The following is a 26,843-nucleotide window of genomic DNA, read 5'->3' on the forward strand; positions in this document are numbered from 1 at the left end:
TGTCAGTTTGTTCTTTATTTCCATGTCTCTGGTTCTCTCTTGCTCACTTGTTTGTCTTCTTGATTAGGTTCTACTTATAGGTGAGATCATATGATATTTGTCTTTCACTGCCTGGCTTACTTCACTTAGCATAATGTTCTCCAGCTCCATCCATGTTGTCGCAAAGTGTAGGAGTCCCTTCTTTCTTTCTGCTATGTAGTATTCCATTGTGTAAATGTACCACAGTTTCTTGATCCACTCAGGTACTGATGGACAGTTAGGCTGTTTCCAGCACTAGGCTATTGTAAATTGCACTGCTATGAACATCGGGGTACATAAGTTCTTCTGAATTGGTGTTTCAGGATTCTTAGGGTATAATCTGAGCAGCAGAACTGCCTGGGGTCCCCAGTATTTTTTTTTTATTACCAATATTTTTAATATGTATTAATATGATTGTGATAATGATGTATTATTTTGTTCCCTTATTATTTGTTGAAACTAAACCTGTTTTTGTATATTTATTGCCTATTTCTATTATTCTTAAAAAGCTTTAAATGACTTTTTGGTATTCTTTTTTTTTTTTAATTAATTTATTTACTTTTTAAATACATTTGTCTCTGCCTTCCCCCCACCTCTTTCCCTTGCCCCCTCCCACCTTCCCTCCCTCAGCTCTTCCCCTTTGGTTTTGTCCATGAGTCCTTGCTATATGTTCCTTGACTTTCCCCTTCCCTTCCCTTTCCCTGCCCCCCCCGTTCCCTCTTGTCTCTGTTGGTTTCTTTTCCTTTCAGTGTTGCTGGTCATATTTTCCTTGCTTCTTTGCATTGTTGGTTAGGTTCCACTTATAGGTGAGATCATATGGTATTTGTCTTTCGCCCCCTGGCTTATATCGCTTAGCATGATGCTCTCCAGTTCCATCCATGCTGTCGCAAAGTTTAGTACTTCTTTTTTTCTTTCTGCTGCGTAGTATTCCATTGTGTATATGTACCATAATTTTCTAATCCATCATCTACCGATGGGCATTTAGGTTGCTTCCAACACTTGGCTATTGTAAATTGTGCTGCTATGAACATTGGGGTGCATAGGTTCTTTTGTATTGGCGTTTTGGTGTTCTCAGGGTATAGTCCCAGCAGGGGAATCACTGGATCAAAAGGCAGTTCCATTTTCAGCTTTCTGAGGAAATTCCACACTGCTTTCCATAGTGGCTGCACCAGTCTGCATTCCCACCAACAGTGGACTAGAGTTCCCTTTTCTCCACAGCCTCGCCAGCACCTGTTGTTTGTGGATCTGTTTATGATGGCCATTCTGACCGGTGTGAGGTGATACCTCATGGTGGTTTTGATCTGCATTTCTCTGATGGCTAGTGATGCAGAGCATCCTTTCAAATGCCTCTGGGCCCTCTGTATATCCTCCTTAGAAAAGCATCTGCCCAGGTCCTTTGCCCATTTTTTGATTGGATCATTTGTCTTCTTGGAGTAAAGTCGAGTGAGTTCTTTGTATATCTTGGAGATCAAACCTCTATCTGATGTATCATTAGCAAATATATTTTCCCAAATGGTTGGCTCCCTTTTCACTTTGCTGATGTTTTCTTTAGCCGTGCAGAAGCTTCTTATTTTGATGAGGTCCCACTTGCTTATTCTTTCCTTTATGTCCCTTGCTTTAGGAGACATATCAGTGAAAAAATTGCTGCGTGGGATATCTGAGAGTTTCCTGCCAATGTTCTCCTCTAGGACTTTGATGGTGTTGCGACTTATATTTAAGTCTTTTATCCATCTTGAGTTTATTTTTGTGTATGGTGTCAGCTGATGATCCAATTTCAATTTTTTGCATGTAGCCATCCAGCTCTCCCAACACCATTTGTTGAAGAGGCTGTTATTGCCCCATTTTATGCTTCTTCCCCCTTTGTCAAATATTAGATGTCCATAGAGACCTGGGCTTATTTCTGGGCTTTCTATTCTGTTCCACTGGTCTATGGGTCTGTTCTTGTGCCAGTACCAGATTGTTTTGAGTATAGTGGCTTTGTAGTAGAGTTTGATGTCCGGTATTGTGATCCCTCCTACTTTGTGTTTCTTTCTCAAAATTGCTGTGGCTATTCGAGGTCGTTTATCGTTCCATATAAATTTTTGAAATGTCTGTTCTATTTCTGTGAAATACATCATTGGTATCTTAATAGGGATTGCGTTGAACCTATAAATTGCTTTTGGTAGTATGGACATTTTAAGGATATTAATTCTTCCAGTCCATGTGCACGGTATATGCTTCCATTTATTTGTGTCTTCCTTAATTTCTTTTTTCAATGTTGCATAGTTTTCTGCATACAGGTCTTTTGTGTCTTTGGTTAAATTTATCCCTAGGTACTTTATCTTTTTTCGTGCTATATCGAATGGTATATTTTTCCTGATTTCTTCTTCTTCTATTGCATTGCTGGTGTACAGAAACGCCTTTGATTTCTGAATGTTGACTTTGTATCCTGCTGTTTTGCCAAATTCACTTATTAGGTTGAGGAGGTTTTTGGTAGAGTCTACAGGGTTCTCTATGTACACTATCATGTCATCTGAAAACAATGATACCTTTACTCCCTCCTTTCCTATTTGGATGCCTTTTATCTCTTTCTCTTGTCTGACCGCTGTGGCTAGGACTTCCAATACGATGTTGAAAAGAAGCGGTGAGAGCGGACATCCTTGTCGTGTTCCCGATCTTAGTGGGAAAGCTTTCAGTTTTTGCCCGTTGAGTATGATATTGGCTGTAGGTTTTTCATATATGGCCTTTATTACGTTGAGGAATGCCCCATTTATTCCCATTTTACTGAGTGTTTTGATCATACATGGGTGCTGTACCTTGTCAAATGCTTTTTCTGCATCCATCGATATGATCATGTGGTTTTTGTCTTTTCTTTGATTTATGTGGTGTATCACGTTTACTGATTTGCGTATATTGAACCATCCCTGCATCCCTGGGATGAATCCCACTTGATCGTGATGGATAATCTTTTGAATGTATTGCTGGATGCGGTTTGCCAATATTTTGTTGAGGATTTTAGCATCCGTGTTCATCAGCGAAATTGGCCTGTAGTTTTCTTTCTTTGTAGGGTCTTTATCTGGTTTTGGGATCAGGGTGATGCTGGCCTCATAGAAGGAGTCTGGCAGTCTTCCCTCCTCTTGGATTTTTTGGAATAGTCTGAGAAGGACAAGGGTTAGCTCTTCCTTAAATGTTTTGTAAAATTCTCCTGGGAAACCGTCTGCCCCTGGGCTTTTGTGTGCTGGGAGTTTCTTGATGACTGCTTCAATTTCCCCAGCTGTTATCGGTCTGTTCAAGCTTTCTGTTTCTTCCTCCTTCAGTGTTGGAAGATTATACTTTTCTAAAAATTTGTCCATTTCATCAAGATTTTCAAATTTCTTGGCATATAATTGTTCATAATAGTTTCTGATAATCATTTGTATTTCTGTGGTATCAGTTGTTATTTCTCCTCTTTCATTTCTGATATTATTAATTTGGGTCCTCTCCCTTTTTTTCTTGATGAGTCTGCTTAAAGGTTTGTCCACTTTATGAATCTTTTCAAAGAACCAGCTTCTGGATTGGTTGATCCTCTGAATTGTTCTTTTTGTCTCTATGTCATTCAGTTCTGCTCTAATCTTGACTATTTCGTTCCTTCTACTTGCTCTGGGATTTGTTTGTTGTTGTTTCTCCAGTTCTTCAAGTTGTAGTGTTAGGTCTTTTATTTGAAATGTTTCTATCTTTTTAAGGTAAGCCTGTATTGCTATGCACTTCCCTCTCAGGACCGCCTTTGCTGTGTCCCATAGGTTTTGGACAGTTGTCTGTTCATTTTCATTTGTTTCCAGAAATTTTTTGATTTCTTCTCTTATCTCATTATTGACCCATTCATTGTTTAATAGTGTACTGTTCAGTCTCCATGAGTTTCCAAGTTTTTGAAGTTTCTCTTTGAGTTTAATTTCGAGTTTCAAGGCCTTGTGGTCTGAGAAAAAGTTTGGTATTATTTCAATTTTCCTGAATTTACTGAGGCTTGCTTTGTGTCCTATCATGTGGTCTATCTTTGAAAAACTGCCATGAGCATTTGAAAAGAATGTGTATTTTTCTTCTTTGGGATGTAAGATTCTATATATGTCAGTTAAGTCTCTTTGATTCAGTGTGTCATTCAGCGCCACGATATGTTTATTAATGTTTTGTTTGGAAGATCTGTCCATTTTTGACAGTGGGGTGTTGAAATCCCCTACTATCAGTGTGTTGCTGTCTATATCTTTTTTGAAGTCATCCAACAATTTCCTTATAAACTTGGGGGCTCCTATATTGGGAGCATATAAGTTTACAATGTTGATGTCTTCTTGAGAGATTCTTCCTTTAAGTATGATAAAGTGCCCCTCTGGGTCTCTCTTTATGGCCTTTGCTTTGAAATCTACTTTGTCTGATACAAGTATGGCAACGCCAGCCTTTTTTTCATGTCCATTTGCTTGGAATATTATTTTCCATCCCTTTACTTTCAATCTGTGTAGGTCTTTTGCTCTGAGGTGGGTCTCTTGCAGGCAGCATATGTGTGGGTCATGTTTTCTTATCCATTCAGCTACCCTGTGTCTTTTGATTGGGGCATTTAATCCATTCACATTGAGAGATATTACTGATAGAAACTTACTCATCTTTTCTCTTTGTACTTGTGTTCCTCTCTGTCTCATTCTTTTCCTTCATCTGCTTAAACCAGTCCCCTTAGCATATCTTGGAGTGCTGGTTTGGTAGAGATGTATTCTTTTAGCTTTCTTTTGTCTGGGAAACTCCGTATTTCTCCTTCTATTTTAATGGGGAGCCTAGCTGGGTAGAGCAGCCTTGGCTGTAGGCCCTTGCTTTTCATGGCTTGGAATATTTGTTGCCATTCCCTTCTGGCTTGTAGTGTTTCTGTTGAGAAGTCAGCTCTTAGGCGTATCGGGGCCCCCTTGTATGTTACTTTCTCCTTCTCCCTTGCTGCCTTGAGGATTCTCTCTTTGTCTTTGACATTTGCCATTTTAATGATGATGTGTCTTGGAGCGGACCTCCTTGGGTCCTTCTTGAGTGGGGTCCTCTGTGCCTCCTGGATCCATGAGAGCCTTTCTCTCCTCAAATTAGGGAAATTTTCCATCATTACTTTTTCGAGGAGGTTCTCTATTCCTTGCTCCTCTTCTTCTCCTTCTGGTATCCCTATTATACGGATATTATTGCGTTTCAGGTTGTCCTGCATTTCCCTAAATGCTTCTTCATTCTTTTTGAGCCGTTTTTCCATTTCTTGTTCTTTCTGGGAGCTTTTTTCTACCTTGTCCTCCATCTCACTGATTCGATCCTCAGCTTCATACAGCCTGCTTTGGATTCCTTCTACTGTGTTCTTCAATTCAGAAATGGTATTCTTCATATCCTCTTGTGTCTTCTTGATAGTTTCTATGTCCTTTTCCAGGCTGATATAGTTTGCTGTAAGATCCTGATAGTTTCTCTGCAGTTTCTCATAGTTATCTTTGAGCTGGCTGAGCTCATTGAGCTTCCTTAGAACCATTGTTTTAAATTCCATATCTGATAGTTCCCTTGCCTCTATTTCATTTAGCTCTCTCTGTGGGGAGTCCCCTTTTCCACTCATTTGGGGGGGAACTTCTTTTTCTTCCCATTTTTGTGAGAGTCTGTTAAGTATTTTTGTCCTTTACTTTTCTTTCTGGGCTTGCCTCTGATGATGTCAGTTGTTGACCCTATAGGGCCTTGGGTTGTTTGTTTGAGCCTTTCAGGAGTCTAATGCCTGTGTCTGACTCCTGCTTGGAGCAGCTCTGTGACCCCTTCGGTCAGGGCTGGGCTATTTTTTGGGATCTCTCTGCACTCTCACGAGAGCTCCTTGAGCGCGTTCCCAGCGCGGCAGGGTCCCCACCTGCCTGGGCTCGCATGTGTTTGCCCCAGACCAGGGGGCTTATTCGCGACCTCCCGTGCTCATCTGGCCCTCCTGGCACGCGAGCTTCGCGGCACTGGTCAGTTTAGGGCCTTCTATTGTGTGTTTTCACCGCTTTTGGCTCTTTGGGTGCGTTGCTTGCCCTCGCCAAATGGGGACTACGGAAATGGGAGGAAATCAGCTCTAGGACTCTCCGGTTAATCCTGTTTCTGGTCTCTCCTCCAGGGACTGAGCAGCTCTACTTATTTTGTGGGCTGCTCCGTAATCGCGGCGGGTAGGTCAATTTACGCCTGCCCTTGCCCCTCTGTGCAATCCCTCGCAGGCCGTATGGGTGCCAGTCTGTGTGAGGCCTTGCCGGCACGTGCAAGCGTTCGCCAGCCCGCATGGGTCACACACACGCTCGCCAACCCTCGCCAGTCACTCGGCGCAAGTGTGCGCGCCTGCTCTGGGTGTTTTGGGGGAGTCTATGTTTGCTTTTCGGCTTTTGGCTCTTTGGGGGTGTGGCCTCTTCCCCGCGCAATGGAGACTTCGGCAAGGAGAAGGAGTCAGGACTCCCCGGTTCCTCCTCCCGTTCTTTCCCCAGTGCCTCCGTTTCTAGTCTCCCCTTAGGGGCCTCTGGGCAGTTCTGTGACCCCTTCGGCCGAGGATCCAACCCCTGTGTGGACTGCGTTTCAATCGCAGGCAGTCTGGTTCATGCGCGCCCCGCTTCTGCCTCTTTGGGGTCGCGCCTTTCCAGCCCACAATGGAGACTACCGAACGGCGAGGGAGTCGGGACTCCCTGGTTCCTCCTCCCATTTTTTCCCCAATGCCTCCGTCTCCAGTCTCTCCTCAAGGCTCTCCCAGCCAGTCTGCACTCAGCCCCTTAGCTCACAGGCGTACAAGCTGTGTGTGGAGTGCACAAAAGGCAGGTTAATTGATTCCCTTATGCCTGAGCGAGATGGTAGCTGGAGAGTGGGAAGTGCGTTATCACCCGGGCTCCACCGGCCGCAGTCTCAGTTCTCTTCACAAAGTTTTCCTCACCAGTCTTTTCCCAGGCACCAGCCCACCCTGCTGCCACCTGTACCCAGCGATCAAGGAGGGTGGCTGCCGCTGCAACGTTTGCGTTTGCCCTTTAAATGTCTTTTTGCATCCCCAGCCACCTGTCTCTGGCAGAGAGCGCCCCTAAGCTTTTTGGGGTTGCGTTTTGTCTGTATTTTCTCGGCTTTAGCTGCTGTAGTTTAGGGGTTCCTGTTTATGATTCAGACCCCGTTCTTCTCGGGGGGACGCTAACTGGCCGTTTCAATGTCCCTCTGGTGCCAGTGCCCGTGCGCACCCAGACCACCCTCTCGAGCCTCCACCGCAATTCTCACCCGTTGGGATGTGTGAGAGTCGAATCCACTGTCCGCGGCACCAAGGCTCCTCTCCCACTATCGCTCCACTGCTTTCCAGGTGATTACTCCATTATTTAGTTGCAATTCCAGTTTGGTTTTGGGAGGAGGTCAGCGTGACTCCCTTTCACTCCTCCGCCATCTTTTTCCTTCTGATTTCACATTTTAAATTGGTCTCTAAGACCTTTGAGAGTAAGGATGGCCATTCATTTTAATGTTTAGCAGAGTGTCCAGCTCAAATGTGGCATTCTGTTTGTTTCAATGGATAAATGGACAAAGAATGGATGAATAAAGGAAAGAAAGAAAGAAAGAAAGAAAGAAAGAAAGAAAGAAAGAAAGAAAGAAAGAAAGAAAGAAAGAAAGAAAGAAAGAAAGAAAGAAAGAAAGAAAGAAAGAAAGAAAGAAAGAAAGAAAGAAAGAGAGAGAGAGAAAGAAGGAAAGAAAGGAAGGAAGGAAGGGAGGGAGGAAAGAAAAAAGAAAGATGAAGGAAGGAAGAAAGAAAATAAATCTAGAATTTTGGTGACTGCCTGCTAATTGGAGCCCCATACAACACTTGCCACATTTGTTCTTGGACATTCTGAAAAATGCATGCATTTTGAACCTTTGATGTTTGCATACAACCTTCCTTTGTTATTGTTCCTCCAATATCTTTGTATTCTTTTTTCCATATCCATGCTTTACATTTGCTCTCCTGTGCTGATGCCTGCTCTATCCCAACCTTGAATGTTTCAGTGATAGTCACTGGAGAGCTCACTATTTCAAGAAAGTAGCTTCTATTTTTTTTTCTCTAAATGAATAAATATCTCCAAAGATTTTTTTGTTTTTTTTTAAATCTGCATTTCCACATATTGAAATCATGTAAAGGCATATTAGAGACTTATAAATCAAATTATGCTTCATTTCCAAAATCAGTTAGTGAAAGGTTTTGAAGCTTAATCAAACTATGGCTTTCGAAATGGAGTGGCAATCCAAATATAGAACCAAACAAACAGTAGAAGTGCTGAAGTTCAATATTGAACTACCATTGGAATTGAAAAAGTGAGAGAAAAATCTAAAGATGAAGCTCTACACATCAGTGAACTACTCCTCAGTAAAGTGAAGGGAGAGGGATGGAGAAGGCTCCATGGCATATGACTCATGGGGAAGCCTGGAAGTACACATGGGTACCTGAGAAGAACTAAGCTTTGAAAAGCTGACATGGGCACCCTAGCCAGAAAGGTAGCAGTTTGATTTTTGAGATCAGGGCACATATCTAGATGTCAGGTTCCATCCCCCAATCCAGGCATGTATGATCCCTCAGCAAGGTGCTTACAATCCTGGGTCATGGCACATTCAGGAGGCAACAAATCAATCTCTCTGTCTCTCTCTCTGTCCCTGTCTCTCTCTCTCCCCACCCCCTTCCTCTCTGTCTGAAAGCAATGAAAAAAAAAAATGTCCTCAGGTGAGAACAAAGGGAAAAAAGCCAACATGTGCTCTACCTCCCTTCAAAAGTATCTGGTTTTCCATATGCTTAACTGTGAGCCCTTGGGATTACTATGGGTATCATCAGCTCTTCTCTTGAAATGCAACTATCCTAACCAGGGTTAACACATTATTATGAAAATGTCCATTTAACTCAGTGAGCTCAGTCCCTCTTTCTTTTATCTTCACCCAAGGATATGATTTTATTGGCTTTAGCGTTAGAGAGAGACAGCAATATGAGAGAAATGTCCGTCAGTTACCCCCCATATGTACCACAACCAGAGATCAAATGTGCAAACTTCTGTTGTATGGGATGACATTCCAACCAACTGAGCCACCCAAACAGGGTAGTTTGCTCAGTTTTTAAAATCTGTGACAAACATTTTAAATGGTAGCATGAAAGTCTGGGACATGAGTATGAAGAAAACAAATAGAAAAGTATATTTTCATCATTTTATATTTTGGTTTGGTAAATCAAGATGTGGATTAAGGGTGTGTGTGTGAGAGAGAGAGAGAGAGAGAGAGAGGGAGCACACATTTAAATAGCAGTTAGGTCTATGAATGGAGGTAGCATAAATAAAATATTGTTAAATAGAGCTAATTTTCATACTGAGTAAAATTGTCATAGCCAATCTTAAATGGGTCAGGAAGATTCATATTTTCTTATCAATAGAAATACTATTTTAGGTTATCACTTTACCTTCAACTGATATACATAGTGGGGCCAAAGTAGTTTGACAGTTGTATGTGAAACATAGTTTATTCTTGTATTATTATTTATTAATTATTTATTTTCATACAAACAACTGTAAACCTACTTTGTCCCATGCCATATTAAATTTTTTAATCATTTTTTAATTGTTATTCTATTACAGTTGTCCCAATTTTTACCCCTTTGCCCTCCTACACCCATGCCTCCCCCCACTCCCACAGTCAATTTCCACTCTGTTGTCCATGTCCATGGGTCATTCATACATGTTATTTAGTCCCTTCCCCTTCTTTCCACCATTATTCCCCTCCCCCACTCTTTGTTCACTTTCAGTCTGTTCCATGTCTCCATGCCTGTGGTTCTATTTTATTCATTAGTTTATTGTTCATTAGATTCTTCTTACAGGTGAGGTCAGTAGTATTTGTCTTTCACTGACTGGCTTATTTCCCTAAGCATAATATTCTCCAGTTCTATCCATGCTATTGTGAAGGGTACAAGTTCCTTCTTTCTTTCTGCTGCATAGTATTCCATTGTGCAAATGTACCAGTTTTTTTGATCCACTTGTTTACTGATGGGTACTTAGGCTGTTTCTAGAATTCAGCTATTATAAATAGCGCTGCTATGAACATAGTGGTGCATAGGTTCTTCTGAACTGGTGACTTGGGATTCTTAGGGTATAATCCCAGCAGTGGAATCAGTGTGTCAAAAAGCAGTTCCATTTTTAGTTTTTTAAGGAAATTCTATACTATTTGCCACAGTGGCTACACCAGTCTGCACTCCCACCAAAAGTGCATTAGGGTTCCTTTTTCTCCACATCCTCACCAGCTCTTAGTAGATTTATTAATGGTGGCCATTCTGACCTGTGTGAGATGATATCTCATTGTGATTTTAATTTGCATCTCTCTGATGGCTAGTGATGTTGAGCATCTTTTCATATGTCTATGGGCCATCTGTATGTCCTCATTGGAGAAGTATCTATTCAGATCCTTTTCTCTCTTTTTAATTGAATTTTTTGTCTTCTGATGTCAATTTGTATGAGTTCTTTATATATTTTGGAGGTCAAAATATATAAAGATTTATATATATTGTCTGATGTATCATTGGCAAATATGTTCTCCCATATAGTCAGCTCCTTTTTCATTTTGATGATGGTTCCTTTAGCTGTGCAGAAGATTTTTAATTTGATATAGTCTTGTTTGTTTATTTTTTTCCTGTATTTCCCTTGCCTTAGGGCAAAAAAAATTGCTCTGTGGCATATCTGAAATGTTCCTGCCTATGTTTTCCTTTAGGAGGTTTATATCATGACTTATATTTAATTATTTTATCCATTTTGATGTTATTCTAGTGTATGGTGTAAGTTGGTGATCTAATTTCATTTTTTTGCATGTACCAGTCCAGTTCTCCCAACACCATTTATTGAAGAGGCTGTCTTTACTCTATTGTATGTTCATGCCCCCTTTGTCAAACAATAATTGACTATAGAGACATGCATTTATTTCTGGTGTCTCTATTCTGTTCCATTGATCTATGTATCTGTTCTTATACCTGTTCTTATGCCAGTACCTGATTATTTTTTATTATAGTGGTCCTGTAGTATAGTTTGATATTAGATATTGTGATCCCTCCTACCTTGTTCTTCTTTCTTAAGATTGCTGAGGCTATCTGGAGTCTTTGGGTTCCATATAAATTTTTGAAATATTTGTTCTAGACCTGTGAAATATGCCATTGGTATTTTAATAGGAAATTTGTTGAATCAATAGATTGCTTTGGGTAGTATGCAGAGTTTAATGATGTCAATTTTTCCAATCCATAAGCATGATATATGCTTCCATTTATTTGTATCTTCCTTAATTTCTTTCTTCACTGCTCTATAGTTTTCTGAGTATAGGTCTTTTACCTCCTCGGTTAAGTTGATTCCTAGGTACTTTTTCTTGTTGCTATAGTTAATAGGACTTTTTTCTAGTTTCTTTTTCCAATATTTCATTGTTGGTGTACAAATACGACTTTGATTTCTGAATATGGACTTTGTATCCTGTTATTTTCCCAAATTCACTTATTAGGTCAAGTAGTTTTTTGGTGGAGACTATAGGGTTTTCTATGTACATTATCCTATCATCTGCAAATAATGACAGTTTTACTTCCTCTTTTCCAATCTGGATGTTTTTTATTTCTTTTTCTTACCTGATCATTGTGGCTAGAACTTCCAGTACTATGTTGAATAAGAGTGGTAAGGGGAAAGCCTAGTTTTTTCCCTCTTGAGTATAATGGTGTCTGTAGGTTTCTTGTATATGGTTTTTATAATTTTGAGGTATGCTCTCTCTATTCCCATTTTGTTGAGTGTTTTTATCATAAGTAGGTGCTGGATTTTATCAAATGCTTTTTCAGCATCTATTGATATAATCATGTGGCTTTTGTCCTTCATTTTCTTTATGTGGTGAATTACATTTATTGACTTGTGAATATCGTACCATCCTTGCATCCCTTGGTTGAATCTCATTTAATCATGGTATATGATCTTTTTAATACATTGCTGAATCCGGATTGCCAGTATTTTGTTGAGGATTTTAACATCTATGTTCATCAGTGATATCAGCCTACACTTTTCTTTCTTTGTTGTGTCTTTACCGGGTTTTGGAATTAGGATGATACTGGCCTCGTAAAAAGTTTGGGAGTCTTCCCTCTTTTTGGATTTTTTGGAATTGTTTGAGAAGGATAGGAGTTAGTTCTTCCTTAAATGTTGGTATAATTCACCTGTGAAGCCATCCGGTCCAGTATTTTTGTGTGCCAGGAGTTTTTTGATTACTGCTTCAATTTCACGCATTGTTATCGGTCTATTCAGGCTTTCTCCTTCTTCTAGATTCAGGTCTGGAAGACTGTATGTTTCTAGAAATTTGTCCATTTTTCCCAGGTTGTCCAATTTTTTGGCATATAATTATTCACAGTGATTTCTTACAATCCTTTATATTTCTGTGGTATTGTAACTTCTCTCATTTCTGATTTTATTTATTTGGATCTTCTCTCTTTTTCTCTTGATGAATCTAGTTAAAATTTTGTCATTTTTTTTAATCTTTTCTAAGAACCAGCTCCTAGATGTATTGGCCTTTGAATTGTTCTTTTAGTTTCAATGTCTTTTAATTCTGCTCTGATCTTGGTTATTTCCTTCCTTCTACTTGCTCTGGGCATTGTTTATTGTTGTTCCTCCAGTTCTTGTAGATGTAGGGTTAGTTTGTTTATTTGATAGTTTTGTATATTCTTTAGGTAGGTCTTTATTGCTATGAACTTCCTTCTCAGGACTTCCTTCACTGCATCCCGTAGGTTTTGGTTTGTTGTGCATTCATTTTCATTTTTTCCACATACATTTTTTATTTCTTCCTTGATCTTATTGTTGACCCATGCATTGTTTAATAATATGTTATTCAGTCTTAATGTGTTTGATCATTTTTGAGTTTTTTCCTTGAGGTTGGTTTCTAGTTTCAATTCATTGTTATTTGAGCACATGCTTGATATGATTTCAATTTCCTTGAATTTTTTGAGGCTTTTCTTGTGTCCTACCATGTGGCCTATTTTTGAAAATGTTCCATGTACATTTGAAAATAATGTATAGATTACTTCTTTGGGGTGAAAAGTTCTGTAGGTATCAATTAAGTTATTTTTACCTAGAGTGTCATCAGTGCCACAATATCATTGCTGATTATTTGTTTGGAAGATCCATCCACTGTTGGCAGTGGGGTGTTAAAATCCCCTATGATAACTCTGTTGTTGCCAACATCTTAAAGTCCCAAAAGATTTTCTTTATATTTTTAGGTGGTCCAATGTTGTGCACATGTATGTATAAGGGTTATATCTTGTTGTTTGATTGTTCCTTTAAGTATTATATAGTGACCTTCTTTGTCTCTTTTTACGGTTTTTGTTTTGCAGTCTATTTTGTCTGATACAAGTATTGCTACCGCAGTTTTCTTCTCATGTTCATTTGTTTGGAATATTTCTTTCATCTCTTCACTCTCAACCTCGGTGGACCTTTAGTTCTGAGGTGACTCTCTTGTAGACAGCATATATGTGGGTCATTGTTTCTTATCCATTCAGCTACCCTCTGTCTTTTGATCAGAACATTTAATCCATTTACACTTAAGGTTAGTTACTTATTCATTGCCATTTTTTCCATACCTGTGCTTCTCTCTCTCTCCTCCCCCCTCTTTCTCTTTCTCTCTCTCTTTCTGTTTCTCTCTTCTTCTTTTTATAAGTCCCTTTAGCATCTCTTGCTGTGCTGGCTTGGTGGAGATGTACTCTTTTAGCCTTCTTTTGTCTGGAAAGCTCTTTATTTCACCTTTGATTTTAAATGAGAGCCTGGCTGGATAGAGTAGCCTTGATTATAGTTCCTTGTTTTTTACTACTTGAAATATTTTATGCCATTCCTTTCTGGATTGTAGTGTTTCTATTGAGGCTTATTGGAGCACCCTTGTATGTTACTTGCTATTTCTCCCTTGCTGCCTTTATTATCCCCGTCCTTAACTTTTTCTATTTTAATTATGATGTGTCTTGGAGTAGGCCTCTTTGGATTCATCTTAATTGGGACTGTCTGTGTTTCCTGAACATGCATGACTTTTTCCCTCAGCAACTTAAGAAAGTTTTCTACCATTATTTTTTCAAACAGAGTTTCTATCTGTTGCTCATTTTCTTCTCCTTCTGATATTCTTATGATGCAAATGTTCTCATGTTTCATGTTGTACTGAAGCTCTCTTAAACAATCCCTGTTCTTTCTGAGTCTTTTTTGTTTTATTTCTCTGACCAAGTATTTATTTCTACTTTGTCTTCCAGCTTGCTGATACAGTCCTCTGCTTCATCTAGCCTGTTTTTAATTCCTTATAGTGTATTTTTTTCACTTCAGATGTTTTCTTCACTTCTTTCTAATTCTTGTTCATAGTTTTTATGTCCTTTTTCATGCCACTGTAGTTCCCACTAAGTTCCTTTTAGTTCTTACTGAGTTCCTTGTTCATCCTTATAATAATTATTTTGAATTCTATGTCTGATAGATCTCTTGCTTTAATTTAATTTACATCTATTTCTGGGGATCCCTCCATTCTTTTCAATTGAGGGTTCTTTCTTTATCTCCCCATTTTAGGTGACTCCTTTTGTCTGTTTCTGCATCTCCAGTTGCTCTTCTTTGCCTGCTTCTCTTCATGGGGTAGACTTCTGTGGTAGGGTTTTTGTGGGACTCAGTGGTGCAGTTTCTTTGATATCCTGATATGAATGCTCTATGGTTGCCCCTTATTCACTTTATGTGGGCTCTATTGTTGTACCTTGGCTTTGATTATTGGTGGCTCATTCATTGGTGGGTTCTCCCCTCCAGTTGGCTGACTGGGAGTCACAACTCCTGCTATGTCTTTTATGCTGTTGTGCAAGTGCTGGTTAACAAAACAATATTACCAGAATATAAAACTAATGTCAGCAAAAATACACCTTACCACATCATCAATATTAACATCAATTGAGCAAAGATTAATAAAGGTGTAGAGAGATTAAGAATATGAGAATATTCTTAGAGAATATTCTCTCTTAGAGAGAATAAGATAGAAAAAAATGGAATATGAGATGATGAAAGGAGAAAAAATGATTTTGAGTGGAAAGAAGGAGGAGAAATAATAAGGGATAGAAACATGGTAAAGAAAGGGAGAAAATAAAATTTAAAAAGTAAGTAAAACAGGGAAAGGTGATAGAAAAATAATTAAGAAAAGGGAAGAGTATACTATGAGGTTTGAGATAAAATTAAGAATGTAGTGAACCAAAGGTAGTGAACAAAATTGCAGAAAAACCATAGCAGGGTCAATAACAACAGCTAAGCAAAGATTAATAAAAGTGGACTAGAAGTAATAATATTATACAAAGGAGAAAAGAGACTATGAAGTGTCTATAGTAAAGAAAAATGATTTTGAGAGGATAGGGTGAAGAAAAATAATAAGATTAAGGAATAGAATCCAGGCTAAGACAAGTCAAAAAATAAAATTCTTAACTCAAATAAGCAAGGGCAGGAAGAAGGCAAAATGAAGTGAGACAGGGAGAGAGTAACCTATGAAATTTGAAGTACCAAGTGGTAGTGAACAAATAGGAATATTGTTGAAGAACAGCAATAACTGTAATATCCATGCCAAAGAAGCCACAATTTATAAAGTTGGGAAGGAAATAAGATTATAAGAGGAGGATAAAGAATGTAGGTTGACTAAAAGAAGGAGGCATGATTTTAAGAGGATAGAAGGAGGAGAAATGGTAAGAGTAAGGAATAGGAACAAGGTGTAGTGTGGTAGAAGAAAAAATTTAAAACAAAAATAAGAAAGGTCAGGAAGAAGACAAAATCAACTAAGACAAGGGAAGGGTGCTTTGTGAGATTTGATATAATGATGAAATAAAAAATAATATAAAATCTGAATAAAAAATAAAAGATAAAGAGTAGTGAATTAATTGGAATACAATTGAAGCAGATGAAGAAATATTAAAAGGCTATGTGAAAAGAAAAAAAAATGCAAATTCTGAAGAAGAGCAAGGTGAAATTTGTCTCAGCCATTTGGTGTTCACCTTCTGGCTTTTCTTTCTGGATCTGCGTGTTTTTTTATCAGCTTAAGGTCCCGAGTCTTGGACATCCAACTTCTGGCCACACCACCTATATCACCTTCACCTGCCTTTTAATGGAGTTTCTGTTGTGCTCTGGAGGGGAATAGGTCTCCCCTGGGAGGCACTATTCAGTGTTCTGGGAAAATTATGGGTGTGTTCCTCCTGTCCTGGAACCACCCATCTTGGTCTGTCCCAGCTCATTTCCCATAATGTATAGTTTCTGACTAATTAGCTGTCTGCTTCATGGGGTGGGGGGTAGCTCTCTCCTGCTTGTTGTTGATGGCAGCTCTGTTTGTGAGCCAAGGCTGGACAGGGCCCTGATTGTCCCTTGCTGCACCACTTTCTGATCTCCCTGTTTTGTTGGCTTCAGTGTAATAGGGCCCTAGGAACAAGTGTTCCCTGAGAGAAGTTCAAAATGGGCCCTTTAGGCATTCCTCCTGCTCTCTTTCTTTTGTGGAAATGTATGCTCCTGGGTGGTTGAGCCTAACCTTCTTGTTTCACAGATTTTCCCTGCTCTTGCAGGAGGTAGGGGCTGGGTGCGACCTTCCTTTCCCAGAGGTTTGATCTCTACTTTGGGGAGAGGGGGCTCTGTATGTCTTTAAAAAATTTCAGGTGCACACCTTGTACCCTTCTAGTTCCCAGCTCACTGCCCTCATGGCAGACAAAGGCCCACACCCTCCACTCTGTGCTGCCTCCACCCTCCTGCCAGATGTACCAGACTGGGGCTGAGATATCCCCTCACTTTGCACCTTTCTGATCAATCTACCCAGCTGCACTGAGTGGGAGCAAACTGCACCCTCAATTCTTTCCCCTTGCTGACAGTGCTGCTGTGTGTGGGGTCCCTGACCAGCTCTCAACTATCCTTTTAAAAAGTCTCTCTAGGCATTCCTACTGCTGCAATGAAACACTGCCCAGCTTTCCATTCACAACACCTCTCCAAAAAGCCAAGAGTCTCTCGCCTCCTCCACCCAACCCAGGTGCAGATAGTATCCCTCTCTCTGGCATTCTCCCAGTTGGTATTTGCTGCTGCAGCTATGGGTGTGCTGCTCATTGTGTGTGAGTGTGTGCAGCCTGGATCTCCTCAACTTTGTGTATCCAAGTTGCTCCTGGCCTGGGTCTGGGGATTCTCTGCCCTGGGTGGGAGGAAGCTGCAAAGCTGAGATCTCTGACCAGGCTCTCCATGTCTTCAGGTGCCATGCACAAGGCATTTCTCCTTCCAACTATAAAATCTCCTTACCACCCATTGTGAAGCATCTTCTGTACTCCTTGGCTTCCAAACTTCTTATCAGCTAAGATTTCATTGAATTTTCAGCTTATTTTTGGGGAGATGAGCCAACTGTCAGAGTTGGGTGCAAGAGCAAGTGGACTCAGCTTCCATCTACTTGGCCACCATCTTCGTTGTACCTAAAATTTAAGTTAGGAGCTCTGGCCAGGTAGTTCAGTTAGTTGGAGTGTAATCCCATACACCAAGAGGTTGCAGGTTCAGTCCCCGGGCGAGGCACATATGGGAGGAAACTGATCAATGTTTCTCTCTTTCTCTGTCTTTCTCTCCCTCATCCCTCTCCCCCTCTCTCTCTCTCTAAAATGAATGAACATATCCTCAGGTGAGGGTTTAAAAAAATTTAAGTTAAGAATACCTAAAAACTGTAACATTAAGAATCATTCCAACTTGAAGTTAGAATAACAAAATGTGGAAATTGTGATGACTCTGCTGGTTCAAAGGCAAACATTTAGAGTAGAGACTATTACAAAGTTTCTGCCAGCTTTGTTTTACATAATGAGCCCCATCTCATTAATCTTTTCAATTTTTTTAATTGAGGTATTATTTTTTTTAATTTATTTACTTTTTAAATACATTTATCTCTGCCTCCTCCCCACCACTTTCCCTTGCCCCCTCCCTCCTTCCCTCCCTCAGCTCTTCCCCTTTGGTTCAATACATGAGAACATGGTCATAAATCTTCACTCAGTCTTTATTTTTTAATATTATCCTCTAGTAGTTCAAAGGTTAGAAAAAATGGAAACCAAAACTCAGTCAGCCTGTTTATAAGCTGCTAAATCCATATGCTCTTCATCAACTGTTTGATATTTGTGGTGCATTCTTACTAAATGAAACTCATAATGTACCTATGAAGCCATAAAGCTATATATTCATAAATTTGCCTCATACATAACAAAATAGAAGTAAATAAAACATGCATGTCCTGAAGGCACGTGGCCTAAATTTGTCATTATTCCATTATTTGTAATGCATTACATATCGAGGATCTCTTGCATCAAGTACCCTACCCACTGAGTGTAAATCCTGGACTTTTCAGAAAATATAAACTGGTTGACTTGAACACTCGTAAATTAGGAATTTGAAGTTGGAAAAATACCATCAGGATACTTTCAGATTACTAATGTCCTTTAAAGAATGGCTAAATAAATTAATTAATTAAAAAATAAAAAAAGAAAAAAGAAAATTTTAATTTTAAAAAATGAATTATACCAGTCAAGAAATAAATTCATTGGATGCATGACCAAACAGAAAAATAAATGTAACCTTTAAAGATTGGAGATGTCAAATTTATGTATTCTTAATAAATGTCACATGAGATCTTGCACACACAAAAAAAGAATGGCTAATTGAAATTTGTAAAGCTCAGATATTAACACATTTTGCAGGTGTTTTGAAGCATCCTTTTAAAAAGTATACCAGAATGTAATATTTTAAAAATAGAAAAATTTGTGCTTCTGAACGACTTGATCTATCAACAATTGTTATTGACATGAGTTTACAATGTGTATTTCTTCTTTTAATTTTTTTATTTTTAAATCATCTTCTATTACAGTTGTCTCAATATTTCCCCCTTTGTCTCATACTACTACGCCCCCCTCTCCCACAGTCATCCCACTCTGTTGTCCATGTCCACAGTCATTCATACATGTCCTTTGCTTAGTCCTTTCTCCTTCTTTCCACCATGGTCCTCCTTCCCCATCCCCTCTGGTCACTTTCAGTCTGCTCCATATTTTCATGCCTGTGGTTTATTTTGTTCATTAGCTTATTTTGTTGAATAGATTCCACTTATAAGTGATATCACATGGTATTTTTCTTTCACTGACTGACTTATTTCACTTAGCATAATATTCTACAGTTTCATCACGCTGTCCCAGAAGGTAGGAGTTCCTTCTTTCTTTCTTCTTCTTTTTAATGCAGATTTTATTAATTTATTTTTTAAAATGTCAAAATCCATTATAAAATATTAAAAAATTTAAATCCATTATAAAGTCTCAGCAATTAAAACAACATGAGGCTAGAACAGGAATAATCATGTAGATTGATGAAATAAAATGAGCATTCTAGAAACAAATCTATATATCTAACAATGTAATGTAGGATTAAACTGATATTTCCAATCAATGGGGAAAATAAGGCTTATTCAACAAATAAGGTGCACAGACCACTATTACTTGAAATAAAACAAATATAGAGCCCTATTTCACACATTATATAAACAATATTCAGGTAAGTTAAATGTCAATAGGTAAAATCTAATGAGTGTTAGGAGAAAATACAAACTAATATTTGTCTTACCCTGAAGTAAAATATTCAAACCCAGAAGCTATAAAGGAAAATATTGGCATATGACTATATTAAATATTTAAGACTATATAGTAATATACATATAAAAAAGGTTAAAGGACAAGTAATAGAATGGGAAAATATTTGCAACACATCTAAAAAAGGGTTAATAGTTGTTTTCTTAGGGAAAAATTCTACAAACATTTAGCCAAAAATGGATAAACAATACCAAAAAGTCACTTAAAGCTTTTTAAAAATAATAGAAATAGGCAAATATATAAAAACAGGCTTAGTGTCAAAAAATACTAAAGTAATAATTAAAATAATGCATCATTGCCACAATCAGATTAATAAGTTTTAAAAATATTGGTAATATCAAGTATTGGTGACTGAAAAGAAGAGGGTATTCATAGACTCTTTTTCTTCATCTTCTTAGAACAGTCCCTTTAGCATATTTTGCAGTGCTGGTTTGGTGGAGGTGTATTCTTTTAGCCTTCTTTTGTCTGGGAAACTCCTTATCTCACCTTCCATTTTAATTGAGAGCCTTTCTAGGTAAAGGATCCTGGTTGCACGCCTTTACTTTTCATGACTTGGAATATTTCTTGTCATTCCCTTCTGGCTTGTAGTGTTTCTGTTGAGAAGTCAGCTGCTAGCCATATGAGGGGCCCCTTGTATGTTTACCACCTCTTTCTCCCTTGCTGCCTTTATGAATCTTTTTTTGTCTTTTCTGTTTGCCATTTTAAGGATAATGTGTCTTGGAGTGGGCCACATTGTGTTCCTCTTGAATGGGACCCACTGTGCTTCCTGGACTTGTGTGACTTTTCTCTGCAAATTAGGGAAGTTTTCCACCATTACTTTTTCAAATAGGTTCTCTATCCCTTGCTCCACTTCTCCTCCTTCTGCTATTTCTATTATACAGATATTATTTATTATGTTTCAGATTTTCCTGAATTTCAGTAAATGTCTCTTCATTTCTTTTTTTAGTCTTATTTTCATTTCCTTGCTCTTTCGGGGAGCTTTTTTCTACCTTGTCCTCCAGCTCTCTGATTCAATCCTCTGCCTCATCTAACCTGCTTTTGATTTCTTCTACTGAATTCTTCAATTCATAAATTGTATTATTCATTTCCTCTTTCCTCTTATTGATAGTTTCTATGTCATTTATCATGCTGATACAATTTTCAGTATGTTCCTCATAGTTTCCCTGTAGTTTTTTTCAACTCTCTCTGAGCACACTGAGCTCATTGAGTGTCCTTAGAATCATTGTTTGGAACTCAATATCTGATAGTTTACTTGCCTTTATTTCTTTTAGTTCTCTTGTGGAGATTCCTTCTTTCCCTTTAAGTAGGGAGTGTTTCTTTATCTTCCCATTATTTGTGAGAATCTTCTTTTTTGCTTCTGTTTCTTAAATTGATGAGTCTTGATTTCCTGACTTTGTGGTGTGAACTTCTATGGTAAGAGACCACTGTATCTTCTTTCTGGATCTGCCTATGATAATGTCAGATGTTGACCCTGTGTGACCTTAGGCAGTCTGTTTGTGACTTCCAGGAATCTACTGTCTGTGGCTGTCTCCTTCAGCTGTTAATCTAGTCACTCTGCACTCAGCAGGCCAGCTTAGACACCACATGGTGGGGTAGTATCCCTTCTGGTGGTGGGGTTATTGGGTCCTCTCAAACTTCTGCAACTCAGGGAAGTGGTCTGCCTGAGCCAGATAGCTGCTGCTGTATGGCAGAGGAGTCAGCACTGGAATCCCGCAAGATACTCTCTCCATTCTCTCCCCAAAGCCTCTGTCCAGTCTCTCCTCAAGTGTCTCTAGACCAATCTGTGTCCCTTTGAGCCAGTGATCTACTATCTGTTGCTGCCACTCTTTACTCAGCAGTTAGGTTTTAGCACTACTAGGCTAAGGCCAAGTCCCTCCTGGGGGCAGGACTATTATATCCCCTCATGCTGCTGCCACTCTGGGGAGTGGTCTGCCTGAGCATGATAGCTGCTGCCATATGGAGGATGAGTCAGCACTGGGATCCTGCTGGCTGTTCTCTCAGTTCTCTCCCCAAAGCCTCCTTCCCCAGTCTCTCATAAGGCATCTCTAGCCCACTCTGCTCCCACCTTTGCCAGAGACCAAGATAAGTGGCAGTAAATTAATATTTATATTTGGCCCTTTTAATGGCTCTTTGTGTCTCCAGCCTGCTCTCTCTGGCAGAGAGCAAGCCTTCTGCTTTTCACAGCTGGCTCTTATTTGTGTACTTTTTGGGCTCTCATGCTGTAGGTTGGAGATCCTCGCTTTTGGTTTAGACCCCACTCATCTCAGGGGGATCCAACTAGCTGTTTCAATATCCTCCTGGTGCTGCTGCCTGTGGGCACCTCCCCTGCCTTCTTGAGTTCTACTGCACTTCTTAGCAGTTATGTTGTGCTAAAGCTGATTCTTCTGTCTGTCCGAGGTTATAATGCTCCTCTCTCACCATTGTTCAGCTGTTTGTTCCAGGTGATTTCTTCACAATTTAGTTGTAACTCTAGATTGGTTCTGGGAGAAGGTCAGTGTGACTTCCACTCTCTCCTCTGCCATCTTGATTCCACAATATGTATTTTTAAATACACCTACTTTCTGTGCCATCTGGCAAAATAACTCTTAGTCAGCATTTTCAATATTTTAGGATATAGATTTTTTTCCTATAGAAAGTGATGCTGCTTTGGGTTATAATTTTATTGAAATCTAATTCACATGCTAGAGTTTAATATTGACTTTTATTCTAGCCATCATGTTGAAGAGATGATTAGCTCCCACTACAAATATCTAGAAACATAACAAACATACTTTTACATGCAAACTCCAAAATAGTAGCAATTTTTTAATTGACGATCCCAAAGTGATAATGAGCAGAAACATGAAATAAGAACAATAACCATGCAAACATCTAGTATAGTCCTGGGTGTATGCTGATCTTGATAATATAAGGGGCTTGGGTTTTATTACTTATTCAAGAACAAGAAACAAGAACTTAGAAAATGAGGAATTGATTTGTTATGCTTTATATAAACCAGGGACTGTGCAAGAAATACCCCTTCAAAGATATGAAAGAGAAGAAAAATAGACACTGACACAGTGAGAAAATAGGATGACTATTTGTAGATTTGGACTAGGAGTATAAAAAAAAAGATTTCTATTAAAAGTTATTACCATAGACTTGTCATTATAGACATGGATTTAAATTTATGCTGTCCATGTTTGGCCCAGGAGAGATCTCAAACCTTAGTCATGAATATAAAAACATCTCCAAACTCATTCTAACCAGGTATGCTGAGTAATAATGAATATAAAATTTCTGTATTAGAGAGGAATCAAGATGGCAGAGGAGTGAGTGGAAGTCACACTGACTTCCTCCCAGGACCAATCTGGAATTACAACTAAATTGTGGAGAAATCACCTGGAATAAACAACTGAACAAAAGTGAGAGAGGAGCCTTATAACCTTGGAGACAGAAGAATCAGCTTTAGCACAATCTAACTGGTAAGGAGTATGGTAGAGACCTGAGAAGGAGGGTGGGGTGCCCACAGGTGGCAGCACCAGAAGGATATTGAAATGGCCAGTTGGATCCCCCTGAGTAGAGCAGGGTCTAAACAAAAGTGGGGATCTCTAGCCTACAACACCAGAGCCCAAAAAATACACAGATAACAGCCAGCTGCAAAAAGCTGCCAGAGACAGTTGGCTGGAGATGTTTAAAGGGCCAATGCAGAAATTTTTATCTGCAGCCACTTACCCTGGTCTCTGGCAAAGTTGGGGGCAGAATGAGCTAGAGACACCTGAGAGGAGACTGGGGAAGGAAGCTTTGGGGAGAAAACTGAGGGAGTAGCCAGCAGGATCTTGGTGCTGACTCACCCTCCAAGTGGCAGCAGCCATCTTGGGCAGGCAGAGACCACTCCCCCTGAGCGGTACCAGTGCCAAAGGACCCAATATCCCCCCCCCAGGTGGGATTCCACCCCACCCTGTGCTGTCTAAGCTGCCTACTGAGTGCATAGTGGCAGCCACAGACGGTAGGTCCCTGGCTAAATGGGGCACAGAGAGGTGTGGCAACACTCAGGGAGAGACTGGGGACAGAGGCTTTGGGGAGAGAACAGAGATTAGCTGGTAGGATCCCAGTGTGGACTCCTCCCCCATATGCACTAGCATCAGAGGACCCCATAACCCTGCCCCCAGGAGGGATCCACCCCGCTCTGAGTTGTCTAAGGCGGCCTGCTGAGTGCAGAGTGAATAGATTAACAGCTGAAGGAGACAGCCACAGACAGTAGATTACCGGAAGTCTCAAACAGACTGCTTAAGGTCAGACAGGGTCAACATCTGACATCATCAGAGGGCAGATCCAGAAAGTAAAAATAGCAGTCTCCAACCATAGAAGTTCACATCACAAAGTCAGGAAATCAAGACAGGTCAACTTAAGAATCAGAAGCAAAAAAGAAGAGTCTCACAAATAATGGGAAGACAAAGAAATATGCCCCACTTGAAGGGAAAGAGGAATCCCCACAAAGAGAACTAAAAGAAATAGAAGCAAGTAAACTATCAGATATTGAGTTCCAAACAATGGTTCTAAGGAAGCTCAATGAGCTCAGTGAGCTCAGAGAAAATTACAAAAAAACTGTGGGGAAACTACGAGGAACTTACTGCAAACTATATTAGCATGAAAAAGGACATAGAAACTATCCATGAGACAAGAAGTGAAGAATACAATTTCTGAATTAAAGAACACAGTAGAAGGAATAAAATTCAGGCTAGATGAAGCTGAGGAGGGGGAGGAATAAAAAGAGGAGAAAGTGATGCCAAGAGCTGGTGTGGGCAGTGGCTGATTTTAACACCAGTTTTTCTGGGGTGGATGAGCATACATGTATAAGCTATGAGACTCTGTGGACTTTTCTGATATTTACCACTCTAATGCAGCAAGAAGAGCTAAAGGCTGCCTGTAAGGAATCTATGGCAAAGTTAGGAACATGTAGCAGAATAAATTAAATTAAAGGAAGTTCAAGCAGTAATTATCAGAAAAGACATTCCTACTGTCTCTAACAGATCTGTATCAGAAAAGTACTCCTTATCACCCTTTCTTATTAATAACATCGCATTCAGAGCCTGATTTAAACATGTCTTCCTCCTTGTATATGTCTTCTTCTGAAGATGAGTAGCCCAACTTAGGAAAAGAACATCCTAAGAAAAACAGATGATAACTTATGCTAAGGAGCTCATCAACCACAACAGGTGAATGAACTTTTCTGTGAAAGAATATATTCAGTGTGAAGATGAAGACATTCCTACAGTTGAAAAAAGTTTAGAAACCAAAAAAGTGAGTGCCAACAATCACAGTACCTAAGCTTTTTCAAATGATGATTATAGAGCAGAAGAAAAAAGTGAAGAACATGAAATCTAAATCAGATACTGAAAGTGTACACAAACTGCACACAATAACAGAGTGCTATATGCCTGAAACAATATAATGTTGTATGTCAATTATATATCAATTTTAAAAATAAATAAATACATACTTTTTTAAAAAGATAGGAAGATTCTTGCCCTGGCTCAGTAGCTCAGTTGGTTAGAGTGTCATCCCAATACATCAGGTTGCAGGTTCAATTCCCTGTCAGGACACAAGCAAGAATCAACCAATGAATGCATAAATTAGTGGAACAACAAATTGATGTTTCTCTCCTCTCTCTACATATCTATCTACCTATCTATATCTATTTATCTATCTAGCTAGCTATCTCTTTCTCTCCCCCCACCACACTCTTCCTAGAAATAAAGAAATGTTCTGAGTGTAAGAAGAAATTATGAACAAATCTAATTCTTGTATTGTCTTTCGCCAATCATGATTTAGTCAAGCAACAAAAAGAACAGAGGAGGTCTATGAATTAGGTGCCAGACTGCTGATTTTGAAGACCCTCCCCAGAGATATCAGAACACCTTTCAGAACACATGTCCAAAACTTTTAAATTCATGAACCATTTAGTCTCCATGCATCCTTGCATTTATTCACTAAAAGAAAAATGTTGGCAGACATTGAAGCAGATGAAGAAAACTTAAAAGAAACACATTGGTCATATCTACCACCAAGGCACAAGTCACCAGTAAGAAGTGCAAGTGTGAAGCCCATGCCTTATAACTGCAGCTCCCCAGTGCCCACAGTATCTCCCAGAGAAAGGGAATTCAAGTGAATAAGCCACAAGGAGTCATCTAAGGAAAATAAAATGTTAGAGGAGAGAAACCAGATCTAACTAAGCTGAAGCAAAAAATGAAAGAATCAGAGAAATTTCTGACAACTCTGGCTAGGCTTATGACTTACATCAAAGTTTAGCTCAAATGTCTAAATTCAGAGTAAAATCTCTCAGTAAGAATGAAAAAGGGAAAATGAAAAAAAATACCCATGAGAACTACAGAAGAAAAATTTTAAAAGAGTCTGTTATTATTTAAAAGATTTGCTCAGAAAAAAATGCAAGAATGGCAACAAAAAAAAGTATTATTCTAATACCTTAAAAGCACTAAAAATATCTGGTCAGTTTGTTTCAAAGAAAGACCAAAGTGGAAAAATAACTGAGTATTTCAGCAATCAAGATATAAAAAGTTTCACTGAAGATAAAACTTTAATGAAGAAGAAAGAGAATGGAAGGGAAAATTATTTTATTGAGATCATAGCCAGGATTCTTGCAAGGAAAAAGATGAAGCTGATGAAGAGAGTGGAGATGAGAAATCTGTTAAAGAATAAAGTGGAATCAGCCATGTGTCCACTCTGTGCCTGTGTTTTTAGCAGCATCTGGTGTTAGCAACAGCACTTGTGCTAGAAACTTCAATGGCAGACCCTCCATTAATGTGAAGGTCTCCTGAGCAAAGTCATCTGTAGCCTGAAAAGGCTGAATCCAGCTGGTTGGTCATTTGGTCAGCTAGAGTAAGGCTTTGCTTATTCAGGTTTTATAATCACTGCATATGGTATGTTTTATCTTACCCATATTTTTTAAAGCATTTCAGAATCACAGCTGTGACAAACTGATTAATTGTAAATATATACATTGTTTCATTATTTGGGGTGGGGAAAAATGGCTTAACATTGAAAGCAGAGAGTAATCTTGGCTTTTGGTGATGTACTTGAAAAAGTTCTGGAAAGCATGAATCGAATATTTTAAATTTTTTAAAAATTTAAAAACATACTTACAGCCAAGATTGAAATGTAGGTAAATAAACTTTGCCTCTTCACACAACCAAAAGGACAACAATCGATTTAAAAACAAAAA

The 26,843-nt window shown here is 39.1% G+C and overlaps 1 pseudogene; it reads left to right on the forward strand.

Moving 5' to 3' along the window:
• The window catches only part of LOC129088177 (protein FAM161A-like), a 48,015-nt pseudogene extending 21,695 nt beyond the window's left edge, over positions 1-26,320 (forward strand).
• The last annotated feature ends 523 nt before the right edge of the window (positions 26,321-26,843 follow it).

This window comes from Pteronotus mesoamericanus, unplaced genomic scaffold (genome assembly GCF_021234165.1).
Source record: "Pteronotus mesoamericanus isolate MK-2021 breed Mesoamerican mustached bat unplaced genomic scaffold, CSHL_Meso_final scaffold_54, whole genome shotgun sequence".
Taxonomy (NCBI): domain Eukaryota; kingdom Metazoa; phylum Chordata; class Mammalia; order Chiroptera; family Mormoopidae; genus Pteronotus; species Pteronotus mesoamericanus.